Genomic DNA, 14,178 nt, shown 5'->3' with positions numbered 1-14,178 from the left:
AAAACACCATTTATCCAATACTTTTTACAGTACAAGGGCCCCCAATAAAAGCCTATACAATCCAAATGTTGGATTAATTACCTGACAAGAAAGATGTGAAAGGTGATATTCAGAACTTTAAAAAGCTAATGCAACAAAGAAGTTTGGGCAACCACTATAACAACCCTGTGGATGTGCATTGTTTAGTGTATCTCTGCAGAAACAGTACAGCACCGTCACTTTCTAAAATACAATCTTTTAAGAAATCATAATGCATATTTATTGTTAGATTACCCATCTTATTGGCCAACTAAGAAATTGAGTAGACCCCATTAAAATGGAAAGACTTAAGTTTACTGATTTCAATGGGGCTACTCTGATTAACGAAAGAGCTCACCTATTATTTATATTTGTTGTATGTGGACCATTGCTTGCATTTTTTTTGCTCAATTCTGGTATTTTGTTAATGTTTTTACTTGAGTTTTAAAATATTTTCCCCCGTAACCTATCAACAAGATAACGTGCCCTGCATTACTTTTAGATTTAGGAACCCTGTGAATCCACCAAAAGGTTTATTTTCACAAGGGATACAGGGCACAGCTACAAGCATAAGACAGGGAAGTACCAAGACAAGGCTCCTAGGAAAGATGTACGTATTAGCAGGATTAGCCCTGACTCATATTACCTGAATTTTCAACACCTGTTGCTATGGCAACAGGCTGACTACCAGGAAATAAAAGTGTGGTGTTAAAGTTTTAAAGAAGAGCAGACATCAAGCAGAGAGAAGTGTTAGGTTATTTCCAGTTTACAGGAAATGAGAAGCTGTTGTTCATTTGCAGGCTTATACGTCTCTCCTCAATAAACCGCTTTAGTTTTGCAGCAGCAGTGGCTAAACTGCGGCCTCCAGGAACCAACAGCCCCAGCTAGCGCAATGAAGCATCAGGAATGATGAATGTGGAGTCTCAACATGATCTGGAGGGCAACAGATTAGACACCCCCCCCCCCCCGGTTTAGAGGATAAACCTAAAACCTCTCTCTTTCCCATAATAGTAGAGCTATTGTAATTTGGAGTGCTGGCTGGATATGACTGATTTTCTAAGGCTTATGATGCCACTAAAACAGACATATAGCCCCCTTTCCTGATGCCATATTGTAGGATACAGTTGTGGAAGGATCACACTACTCTGTGATTGGAGCTTCCAACACATTTTCCTTTTGCTCAGATGCAACTACAAGCACTTTAAGATTTTTATTTGGGCTGTGACACTGCTTTAAGCACAGATGTTTCCCTGACTCCAATCACCTTTCAAAACTGCTGCTAGAGTGGCAACAGAAGAGGTTCTCACATTGTACTGAGAGAAAAGAGTTAACTCCTCCCTCAGAACAATGGCCAGGATCCAAATTGGCAGGGATAATAGCAGCAGCTCTAAGTGAAAATACACAACATTTGGAGATCTGATCATAGATCCTCCACAGCATATCTATTTTGGCAAAATCTAGTGAAAGTTACAAGGCAAAGTGAAGATTTGTTTAAGGTTGGAAATGGCAAGGTACTTTGTACTTTATTTCCATGCCAATCCCTCCTCTGCAAGATGAATGTCGCCCCCCCCCCCATGCATAGTAACAGTGCAGAGGGATGAGCTTTTTGGTAGAAAGGCAATAGCAGCCTCAATGGGACCCTGACAACCTTCCTTCTCACACATAAGTATTTAAACCCTGTGCATGACAGGTTGTTCTAAAGCACTTGTTTTTAAACAAACACTACCTTTATATGCTGCTCAAAAGTTCTTGTTGCATCAGATGTCTGATAAAACTCTAATGATAATACACCAACCATATGCAACTCTCCTCTTAATATATACAGGATATCTATGTTTGCATATGTAAAAAAAATAATTGCTTGTGCTTTTTCATAAAATCTGAACAACACTTTACACTCAAACATTTATTTGTCTAGGTATGAAACCGCAGTAAACAGTATTGCCTTTGACTGCCACATAAAAAGGCTTAACTGACTTCATACAGCTTTTGTGAGAATCCTACAGTTCAATGAAGTAGCACATTTTCTTAGAAATCAGTTGCACAGGGTTCAGTGGCACTGTGGTCTAAACCTAGGAACCGATCAAAAGGTCGGCGGTTCAAATCCCCGTGACGGGGTGAGCTCCCATTGCTCGGTCCCTGCTCCTGCCATCCTAGCAGTTTGAAAGCATGACAAAGGTAAGGTAAAGGTACCCCTGCCCGTACGGGCCAGTCTTGACAGACTCTGGGGTTGTGCGCCCATCTCACTCAAGAGGCCAGGGGCCAGCGCTGTCCGGAGACACTTCCGGGTCACGTGGCCAGCGTGACATCGCTGCTCTGGCGAGCCAGAGCCGCACACGGAAACGCCGTTTACCTTCCCGCTGGTAAGCGGTCCCTATTTATCTACTTGCACCCGGAGGTGCTTTCGAACTGCTAGGTTGGCAGGCGCTGGGACTGAGCAGCGGGAGCGCACCCCGCCGCAGGGATTTGAACCGCCGACCTTTCGATCGGCAAGTCCTAGGCGCTGAGGCTTTAACCCACAGCGCCACCTGCTCCCGCAAGAAGGTAAATGGCGTTTCCGTGCGCTGCTCTGGTTCGCCAGAAGCAGCTTAGTCATGCTGGCCACATAACCCGGAAGCTGTCTACGGACAAATGCTGGCTCCTCGGCCTATAGAGCGAGATGAGTGCCACAACCCCAGAGTTTTCCGTGACTGGACCTAACAGTCAAGGGTACCTTTACCTTTAAATGTGCGTAGGATCATGCCCTAAACAGGTTTGCTACTTAAAAAAGTAATCCATCTCAACCCTTGGCCACAAACATTCCTTGCAGCAAAGTGAGCTGTTTGTCCAGAACATAAAATCTGGGAGAGAATTTTGAATCAAGTTATATGGCTGAGAAAATGGGATGGACAAACAAGCCAATCCTGCCTGCCAACAGGGAACTTCCTTTCCCTGTGCATCTCACTGTGTATTCCTTTATCACTTTGCTCTAACATGAACTAACTCTGCAATAAACTGCCCAAAACAGCAATAGTTAGAAGGCTTCTGAATCTATCTTAAATATTTCACATTTGTTAAAGAGAAAAAGGCCAAGATGAACAATATTATTTAGCTACTGACATTATTATATCTATCTTTAGATTTCTAAGTATCTTTAGTAAGTTGCCTTGGAAACACATCTGACACTTTCTTTGACAAGCAATCTTAAAATTTATCTTATGTAGGCAGAAAACACAAAAGTGCAGATTTCAACCTGCACTCCCCCCCACCCCCTGTTTCGCAAAGGTTTGGAGCTAAGGTTTCACACATCAAAAGAAAATGGATATTTACTTGTGAGGAACCCCTTCTAAACTGCTGAAATTGAAAATCCTGGAGCATGTGTTTAATACTACCACTGAAATCAATGTAATGTGAACCGGTTTAACTGTTTGGTGTGTGATTGATATATATATATATCGAGAGAGAGAGAGAGAGAGAGAGAGAGAGAGAGAGATATCATTTTATAGAGAAAAGGAAGGCATGCTTTTTTAAAAAAAGACATGCATAAAAAGGATTTTTTATTCAAAACCATAAATGACCTTGGCCCTGTATACCTGAAGGAGCGTCTCCACCTCCATCGCTCAGCCTGGACACTGAGGTCCAGCACCGAGGGCCTTCTGGCGGTTCCCTCACTGCGAGAAGCAAAGTTACAGGGAACCAGGCAGAGGGCCTTCTCCGTAGTAGCACCCACCCTGTGGAATGCCCTCCCATCAGATGTTAACGAAAGGAGTAATTATATAACATTTAGGAAACATCTGAAGGCAGCCCTGTATGGGGAAGCTTTTAAGGTTTAATGTTTTACAAGGTTTTTATATATGTGGGAAGCCACCCAGAGTGGCTGGAGCAACCCAGTCAGATGGGCAGGGTACAAATAATAATAAAAAATCCTAATCTCAACATCATCTTTATTATTCAAAGAAAACTTAATACAATCCCAGTAGAAGCAGTAGGTTCCTTGTGAATGATTGGTTGTTAGAAACATGGTACCGTTCAAAATGCTACCAAGACAACAATCTTAGACACCAGCCTTGGGGAATCTTTAGCCTGCTAGGCCTAATTTGTCTGCTGTATAGGACTGTTTCAGGCAGCCTTGTGAAACGTACCATGTTAGGAACAGATGTCCAGTGCTCCACTCAGCAAAATGAGCATTAGGGGTGGCTTACCACATTTTGAAGTAGGTACAGTGATACCTTGGGTTAAGAACTTAATTTGTTCTGAAGGTCCGTTCTTAACCTAACACTGTTCTTAACCTGAAGCACCACTTTAGCTAATGGGGCCTCCTCCTGCTGCTGCGCTGCCAGAGCCCAATTTCTGTTCTCATCCTGAAGCAAAGTTCTTAACCCAAGGTACTATTTCTGGGTTAGCGGAGCCTGTAACCTAAAGCGCATGTAACCTGAAGCGAATGTAACCCGAGGCATCACTGTAATACACGTTACCATCTAATGAAGGCCCCTCCTGCAAAACCATTAAATTCAGAGTCTAAAGTAACTGTACCACTGAAAAGATGACCAATCCCTATCTGAACTCTACAGAGACGCCATATTATATAGCCTTTCTATCAGGCTGCAGCAGAGTTGGGATTGCTGGGTCTCTATTGTACACTCTGCTGAAAAATCAGCAACTTTTGGCTGCTCCTTTCTTTGAACTGTTTCTATTCCAACTGGTTCTTATAAGAACTTGTAGCTAATAAGATGTGGCTGAGGTTGGATTTTCCTTCCTTCCTTCCCCACCGCCCAATCCCTTTCCCTTTGATTATGGATTATAACAAATAATTTGGTCACATGGACAAAACGTTTGGTCACTAGAAAATTGCATTTAAAGTTCATTTCTGCTTTTCCAAGCATCAAACTCCCTTTTCATTATACTTTAAGCAACCTGCAGAGGGCAGCAATAACAAAACAAAATGTGCCGGCTCACATTACATTTGGGCAAACAACAAAACTGCATTCTAAATAGTTTACACCTCTGGTTTTCAGTCTAGTAAGGTAACAAACATCTTTAAATGGATTCAAATTCTAACAGCCATTTAAAATAAAATTCAGTTTATTTGTTGTAACCTATTTATGTAACTGTTAAAATGGGTAACTCATGTTACATATAAGGGACACAAGTTTCCATATCTCAGATATGAAATTAGAGTTTTAGGACTTTGTCCGGAAAGTATTTTTTTGTTTTACTATGAAAGTTTCAAATATTGAAATATTCACTTAGTATTTATTTGCATTGTCACACATAAAATAAATCCTCAAGCCAGATGGCCTTGATTATAAAATGGTTGCCAGTTTGTATCGGCTGACTAGATTTAGTGAGATATGGGAGCATGAGATTTATTTAAACAAAAATATTTTACTTTGAGTCTACATCAAAAAAAAAAAAACATATTTTCCAGCAATTCTAGAGGCTTGCTGCAGCAACACTGTAGAATGTCTACACTGAAATAAATTACAAATGTATTCATTAAACATTATTTCAGTAACACAAAAAGAGAGGCAAACTATGATTCTAATATAGTCAAGCTAGGTTTCTATTAGTAGGTATTAATTTGTGAGAAACACATATTTAAATGCTTCACTAACATGTACCAAATTATTTGTATTTAGGATTGGAGATTAAAGAGCAGTTAAGAGTGCTTTACCCTTGTACACCTCAGGAGATAAAATTTCTCTGAAGGCTCTTCAGAGATCACAATCAGACAAAGTGATTTCTCTTTCAATGAGAGAGGAAATGAGAGCAAAATTCCGGCAGGTTCCAGGCGCTCACTCAGGGTTGTGTTTCCATTGGGAATCAAGATGCAGTGGAGGCTGTCCTGTCTTTTAAAATGGGATTTATTAACATATTTTTACAACCTGGGCACAGATGGAGAGTGTGTGGAGTTGACAGCATTTGCAGCTCAGCGCTGCATTCAGAGGCTTTCTAAGTGCCATCTCCGTGCCTCTGCTCCAGCTTGTCTTCAGCCAGCCCTCATGGCATCTGCCCTTCAGCCCCAAGTATTAAAGTTCTCTCGACTTCCTGCTTCTCCTTTCCAGAAAACCCCTTGCCAAGCAACCCCTGTCTGCTCACCTGTTCTCCCCGCTATTCTAAGCCCAGTTTTAAAAGATGACTATTTCCCTGTAATTACGTCATTGCTCAGCATAACCCTAGCCACCTCCGTTGGCACAGGCCCAAGGATTTCCCTGTGATGGGCTATCAACACCTTTTGCCATGCTTAATGACTTTTATCCCAGGTGAGGCCCTGGCCCTGGAAAGGGAGCTTAGTCTGTATTTTTCCACTGGCCTGGCATCTTCCCCTCAGTACTCAAAAAATCAGCTAAATTCACCCTTTTATTAATTTCTAACATTCACTAATTCTAGCAGTTATAGGTGCCCTTGCACCCCCAAATTCTGTTACCCCAGATCTGTAACATTATTGTCAGAAAGCTGGAAAGGGGTGGAAGCTATCCGCCTGCCTTGGGAACCCACAACCTTGCATCTGGGGAAAAAAGCCCCTCAAATACATCATCCTTTTTATGAACTGCAATTGGAAATAGCAATGCTTCCCCATTTTCGGGAACCTCAAACATCAGTGCCCTTGGTGACATCAGCAGTCATTATTCCAAATTCTGTTTTCTATTTAGCAATGAACTCACTGACTGGCAAAAAGACCATGTCTACTAGCCTCCAGGGAGGTTCTGGAAACATTCTCTTTTAACGTAATAATGTTCAAAACTATTTGTCATATTTGACTTAAGTTGGCATTTAAATACAGAAGCAGTCATCGATAGGGGTGTGGATTTGGGGAGAGTTCATTCTACAGCTAAATTTAGTGTATAAACCATATTTTAGCTCAACTGATATTTTTGGCTTCTGAGCCAAATCATTAACCCCTGTCCTTATATAAACAATATTAAGATTTATATCTGGAAAACTGTCTTTTACACAGAGAGTTTAGAAGACTCCCACGGTTTCAAGGTTAAAATGTATATCTACAGCAAAACTATTCACATGGAACACTCAGGATTCCTACTGCTGTTACCACACAATTTCCAGGCCCAAAACCCACAAAAAACAACACACACGCACACAAAACAGGCAGGGAGGGAAACATCATTTTGTAATATCAGGTGGTGATGAACATTTCTTGCTAATTGGTGCAGGAAGGGTTTAAAGCTATTGCCAATGTACATTTAAGCCAAATTTTCTCTCCTCTGAAATCGCTTGATTCATATCTGCTGTAAATTATTCAGAGTGTACCCAAAAATAGAACTAATACTATTCTTATTATTTCTGTAATTTAAAGGTTATACAGGCTTCTGCAAAATGAAATCACTTGGGGCTCCATCCAACTGAGTTCAGGTGTAATGGCTTCGCACAGCAGTAGATCTCAAAGCTTTCCCACTTGCCCCCAGTTACAAGAGCAAGCAGTCTGAGGGGGCATCATTATGGAGTGGGAAATCCATGCGTGTCTCACATATTTTTGCCCAGCCTTCCATGTACATGCCATTCATGTTACTCATGCTTCAGATTATGAGGAACCTGTGTAGCAAACAGAGGGAGGACTAGTTGGGGGACATGGGAGCTATGCCTGGACCTCTCATTTCCAGCAATGCCCTCTCATGCCACCTCTTGGTATGAATGCTGAACAGTATAAGTTCACATAGATAACTTCTGTGTAAGTCATTTGTATTCCCAAGCTTTTTAGCAACTTGTTCTAAATTGCAACACAATGGAATCATACTCTCAGTGAAACCGAAGCTGCAGTTCAAGTTCCGCTCACACATACTCTAGCATCCTATTTCACACTTCCTCAATAAATTCTAGGCAGTGCAAACTGTGTAACGTGTTGGGGACAGTAAACATCCTCTTCAAGTCCCTCATCGTGCTGTAATGAAGGACTGCTTTGCGTTACAGGACAGGATTCGTTGCTGGGAAAATGCAATTATTTCAGGGGCTAATTTAATGTATGGAATTTGGCTGTGTGGGTGTCTTGGATGTGTCCTGTATAATATTGACCATACAGAAGCACTGATAGATGACTAGTAGCACAATTCTCCCTTGCACCATGCTACACGTGACTCCTGCTCAGTCTGTACAACAGACACTGGCAAGCCAGATGCAACTGATAATCTTAAGGCGCAATGGAGAGAAGGCCATGTCAGTTACATTTGCAGCATCAAGTTTTAAGACCTTGATTGGAGATATAAATTGAACCTATTGAGGGTGAAACCGAGACTGAATCTGCATGTTATAGAACACATTCCTCAAAAGATAAACCTGCAACTCACAAAACAACAACCTTGAATTGAAATTCTTAAATCATCTGGAACATCTTTCTTCTCAAGTGATTTAAATAAATATCTTTGTGTGTCATTTTATAAGCTATAAATACAGGAAATTCATATTATTATATGTCAACAGAGTTGCCATAGTGCAAAAGACATTAGGGTTACAAATGCAGAAGTGAAGTATTCACTTTGCCCAGGCATTTTATATGTTGATATGTGAGTTTATGTTACCACTGGCATTGATTTTAGGGATTTTAACATTTACTGCTGCTGATAATGTTCTGCTGTTTAATTAATTTTCAGCATCACACTTTTTCCATATATGAGTGTTACTTCTGAGCTAGCGTGTTAGAATATGGTTACCAGATTTTTTTTCAATGAATCCGGGGACACCCCCCCCCCCGAAGCTGAGTAGCAACAGGGAGTCAGTAGTGCGGATGGTGAGGCAAAAGACCCTGGGCCCAAGCACACATGCATATTGTATAAAAGTGCAAAGCCCTTCTTTCGCACCCCGTGAAACATAAAAAACTGGGCAATGGCACGCCACCCTGACTCCTGAGCCTTCCCCAATCTCCTTCCCCCTTTGTTTTGACAGATCAGGGGAGGCTCAGGAGTCACAGGCAGGTGTCTGTTGCCCAGGAGGGGCCAGCCTGGTAGTGCAGGTGGCTCTGGATGGCTTCAGGAGCTGCTTGCTGCTCACTGCTGTGGCACAGGAAAAATGGTGGGCGCAACGGCAGTGGGCAGCTCCTGAAGCCAGCCAGAGCCAACTGCGCTAACAGGCTGGCTCCGGGCTGCTGAGGCTGCTGCTGCCATGTTTCCCGGCGACAGATTTGCAAATATGGGGACATTCCGGAGACGGAATTTGTCCGGGGACAGATGTGCAAATTCAGGGACTGTCCCCGGGAACTGGGGACGTCTGGTAACCCTATGTTAGAAGTGTTGAGAGAGAATTCAATTAGTCCTAAATTCAGATTGAATATCTGCAGTTGATTTTCCTGGTTTAGCATTTTAAAAGTCCAAAACAATTATGTTTTATATTAAAATCTAGTATACTTAAAACTATATAATGAATTATTTGTTATTTATATCAAAGTGCACCACTCCAATCAGCAAGTACTATTTCTCCAAACTGGTTTTCAGCATTGGACGTAGAGTTGAAAAGTGGGAAACAGTCTAGAAACACACAAATATAATTTAAGAAGTGTGAAATAGGCCATTTTCAAATCTAAAGCTGCTACAGGAATTTATATGAAATTATGGTGCTGCTTTTTAATAGTCTTCCAAGTCTATTTAGAGATCTTCTAAAGAGCCCGTTATATTAAATAATTCTGTTCTTTAAGACTTCACATAAGAAAAATAATAGCATTGCAGTATCACAAAATAGCATAATTTATCTGCTAGAATAGTCTGGAGAGCATTGCTCCACTATGGGGAAGTGATGTGACAACTGTTTAATTTGTCAGAAGTGCAAATACACCACCACTGAACAAATGTGGTCTGTGATGCAAGTTTGCACATTAACTTCCACCAAAATATTTAACGTACATATTGATGAAATTGCAGAGCCTTAAAGGTCTTGCAATTTCATCTTCCTTCCTTTTCATTTTTGTTGTATATAGTACATACACAAAACTCATTTAATTGGCTGCCACACGTCCATATTTTCGGACATATCTGGAATACTGCTTACTCTAACAGTGTCCTGGCGGAAATCAGTAAAATGCCTGGGAAAATCTGGAAGTATGGCAGCCCATGTCAGCAATGACATTTCTGCCAATTTTCCATAAAAATAGCTCAAAAATGGCACACACACCCCGATTTTGCCCCCCAAAATTCAACAACTTTTCTGCCTGGATTTTCACTGTTTGAAATATGGCAACCCTAATTGTGAATATGAAAAACTTCACAATCATACTATGTTAAACATTTTGTATATTTATTATAGAGGCAGCACACTACTTACACACATTTAACGTACACACACTTAACTCGAGAACGGAGGGTGGCAACATGAGAACGGGCCTTCTACACAGTGGCTCCCCATCTGTGGACGGCTCTCCCCAGGGAAGTCTGCCTGGCACCTTCATTATATACCTTCAGGCGCCAGGCAAAAATATTGCTTTTTAACTAGGCATTTGGTTGATTTGATTGACATTCTATGCCCTTTTAAAATATTTTTTTCAGGGGTGGGGGAGTTATTGGGTGGTTGTTCTTATTCTGATTATGTATTTTGTGGTTTTATATTTTTATTTTATTCTGCCCTGAAACCTCCAGGTATATAAATTCAATAAATAATAATAATTTCAACTTTACATGCTTGGCGATTGGCCAGTTGAAATAGCACAAAAATCATGGAAGGTGGAGAGTTCTTTTTGAGCTGGGAAACTCAGATTTGCTTACTCAGCTCTAGGGAGGCTCTTGGGTGCCCTGCAATATCTCATGGGAGTATCCTAGAGCCCAGTAAGCAAGGCTTGGTGTGTGTTTGTATGTGACCCATTATGAATGCCAGCCCCAGAAGATAAGGATGGCTGTGTAGGGTCAGTTTGAAGGGTCTTGTCTGACTATACACATTTTTGCATATATGCGTCATCCCTGGAATGTAACCCTCACACAGGTTGTGAGTGACCCGTAAAATATATAGCATGGTTTTTTTAAAAAATTAATGTTATATTGTATAGGTCAGATTTCCTTTTAGCACAGACTAACAAACCACTTTGACAGAAAGAGCCTAACTAGGGGAGGGGTCTGTGAAATACAAAACAATTGGGGAAATGTTTAATGTGAAAGGTCTGGATATCAGGAGTTGCTGAATACTACTTTTTAATAATACTGACCTTTCTCAGTCTAACAGGTAAATTATCACAGAAATCATATAAAGGGCCTGGTGCCAATCCATTGTGGGAACAGCACCTGCGCACAAAATGATCCTCATTGCATATAATATGAGACCTAAGCAAATCAAACATTATGGGGAAATGGGTGAACTATATGCATTTCAGTAATTCTCTTCCAACCCACTCCCACTTCAAGTAAGCAAGCAAAAGAAAGACTGGGGTTGCTGCATGTGAGGTGACCTGTCCGTCAAGTAAATCAACTCCACTAAATGCTAATAAAGAGTGGATTCGCTACTGTAATACAGTACTTAAATCTTGACAATTATCTTAAAGAGTTTAAAAATACTTTTTCACCGGCAAAACTGGTGTAGCTCAGGAAATAAAACACATGGATCCTCAACAGCTCTTTTATTACATAAACAACTAAACTGTCACTTAAGTCTTACACAATGATATATTGTCTCTTGCTTGGCAAGTCACCGTGCTTTCATACTTCCCTAACATATACAACCCTAATATTGGCTAAGGAAAGTACACAGGCATTCCTGCTTTTTTCCATCATGAAATCTTTTCAAATTTTAATGTTGTGAAATAGTGAGGTAACGCTTCTTGGTAATTTTCTTTTACAGGGTTACTGTACAGGTGAGCAACTTATTGTCTTTAAGGAAATATTAGGTATCCCTCCTGGCAAACTGTTTTCAGTTATATAATAACAGCAAAAGCTTCTGCAGGTCTTGTTTGTCCAAGCTCAGCTCTCCGATTCTACTTGATAAAATGCTTCTGGCTTTCATAAGCCATTCCTGTGCCCTACATTATTACAAAAGAGCAAGACAGGCTTTTGCCCCAAACAGGCCTTGGCTCACTACATTCCTACTCTCTTCTGAAAATATATTTTATTGCACTCTCCCCCCAAAAAACCAATACAGCTAAGCCAAACAAAATGGTCCTAAATTTTCCTGTGTCTTCTTATACTGTACACATTACAAACATGCTCCCATTTTTAACTTTAATTTTAATTATTTGTTTGTCTACCCCCATCCTATTAATTAACTATATTAATTAACTATATTTACCAATTCCTATATGTGTAGCTGTTAACAGATGGGCTGTCATTTCCTTATCTTCCGGCAGAAACCAGTCTTTTATACAGCCAAACAAAATTACAAATCGGTTTGCTGGTACCTTATTGAGCATTAAAACTTTAATTTCATTTATAATCTTCATTCAAATGAGCTTTATTTTAGGGCAAAACTACATTTGTCCTGGCTCCCACCTTTGGCCAAAAGACTCAGAATCTTGTTTCATGAAATCCCAAAACATTTATTGATACAATTAGTATGGGTACAGCATGAGCTCTAAATACAGGATATATGTTTCAACTGTTCATACGCAAAGTTCTAGTGTTCATAGCTAGGCATAAGCAAATATATTATCCAAACACTTGATACTAAATTGTTCAGGGACATTAAAATGAAAAGAGATTGCAAGAATTTCTAAAAGGACCTCTCTAAACTGAGTGAATGGGTGGTAAAATGGCAAATGCAATTCAATGTAGATAAGTGTAAAGTGAAGCATGTTGGGGTGAAAAATATTAATTTCACATATATGCTCATGGGGTCTCAACTAAAGGTGAATGACTAGGAATGAGACCTTGGGGTCATAGTAGATAGGGTGATGAAGATGTCGACTCAATGTGCAGTAGCCATGAAAAAGGCAAACTCCATGCTAGGCATTACAGTGGTACCTCGGGTTAAGTACTTAATTTGTTCCGGAGGTCCGTTCTTAACCTGAAACTGCTCTTAACCTGAAGCACCACTTTAGCTAATGGGGCCTCCCGCTGCCGCCGCGCCACCGGAGCACAATTTCTGTTCTCATCCTGAAGCAAAGTTCTTAACCTGAAGCACTATTTCTGGGTTAGTAGAATCTGTAACCTGAAGCGTATGTAACCCGAGATACCACTGTATTAGGAAAGGAACTGAAAGTGAAACTGCTGGTATCATAATGCCATTATACAAATCAATGGCACACCCATATTTGGGACACAGAATTGTATATTCAAAAATTAAAACAATAGTTTTTGCAATACTATGCTTTCAAAAACAGTGTGTTTCACATTCTATACATTAGTCTCCTCCAACACATAATATTTGCCTTTAACTCCTTACTTTTTTAAATTTAATGGACTGATTAAAGGCTCGTGAGTGTGTGTGACTCGAATCCCCAAGTATTTAAACTAAGGGGTTAAACATTTTTTACTTAACCTATTCTTTAAAGTCTTATTCATATTGAATCCCATCTATCCCAATTTTATAAACCTGATTTTTTATAAATGAACATTTTGCTAAAAAAAAATTTTTTTTCAAGTCTCTGAGAAAAGCCTACTGGATCATGCATAAATAAACCATTTTTTAAAGCTGTACAGGTTAATTTTAAACTCTTCCTGCACCACCTTTACCCCTATTTCTTTATTAACTCTCATTGCGTCAGCTAAGGTTTCAATAGATAACACAAATAATAATGTGTTTCTTCATCACATTCCTCTTTTTGAAGGAAAATGCATCCAAACCGCTGACTGACAGTGAGGCATTTGGAATGCCTCTGAGACAGGTACTCTAACCTTCTGATAGCATTATCAGGAATGAACCAGGTCCTTTTTGGACCACTGCATTAGGCTTTTAATTTTTGGCAGGCAGTTTATGAACTAAGGAATGAGAAAACAGCTAGAAAGAGGATGTTGCCCATTCAAGAGGAAACAATCCCTATACATTCAAATTTTGAAAAGGGTTAATGTTTTGTTATATCTTGAGACTTTGCTGTGATTCATCTATATTAGTATTTATTTTCTAAATAATTAGCTGCATTTGAGAATATCAGTAAGTGCTTAATCTGATAATCCAGTGGATTGCTAGCAATGACCTTAATTGGACGGCAGATGATCCATCTCTAATACTATCTCAGAGAATTTATTCATCTTAACAATGCTACTCAAAATGAACTGCCAAAATCATACTTTGCTTAAAGAAAAAATAATCAAGTGTAACTACAAA

At 40.0% G+C, this 14,178-nt stretch overlaps 1 protein-coding gene across 6 annotated transcripts in view; it reads right to left on the bottom strand.

The window, feature by feature from the left end:
- Nucleotides 1-14,178, bottom strand: part of GNAL (G protein subunit alpha L) — a 171,929-nt gene that overhangs the window by 10,706 nt on the left and 147,045 nt on the right. The window lies entirely within an intron of this gene.

This window comes from Podarcis gaigeae, assembly GCF_964106915.1.
Source record: "Podarcis gaigeae genome assembly, chromosome: 7".
Classification (NCBI taxonomy): domain Eukaryota; kingdom Metazoa; phylum Chordata; class Lepidosauria; order Squamata; family Lacertidae; genus Podarcis; species Podarcis gaigeae.
This window is presented reverse-complemented; position numbering and strand designations above follow the sequence as displayed.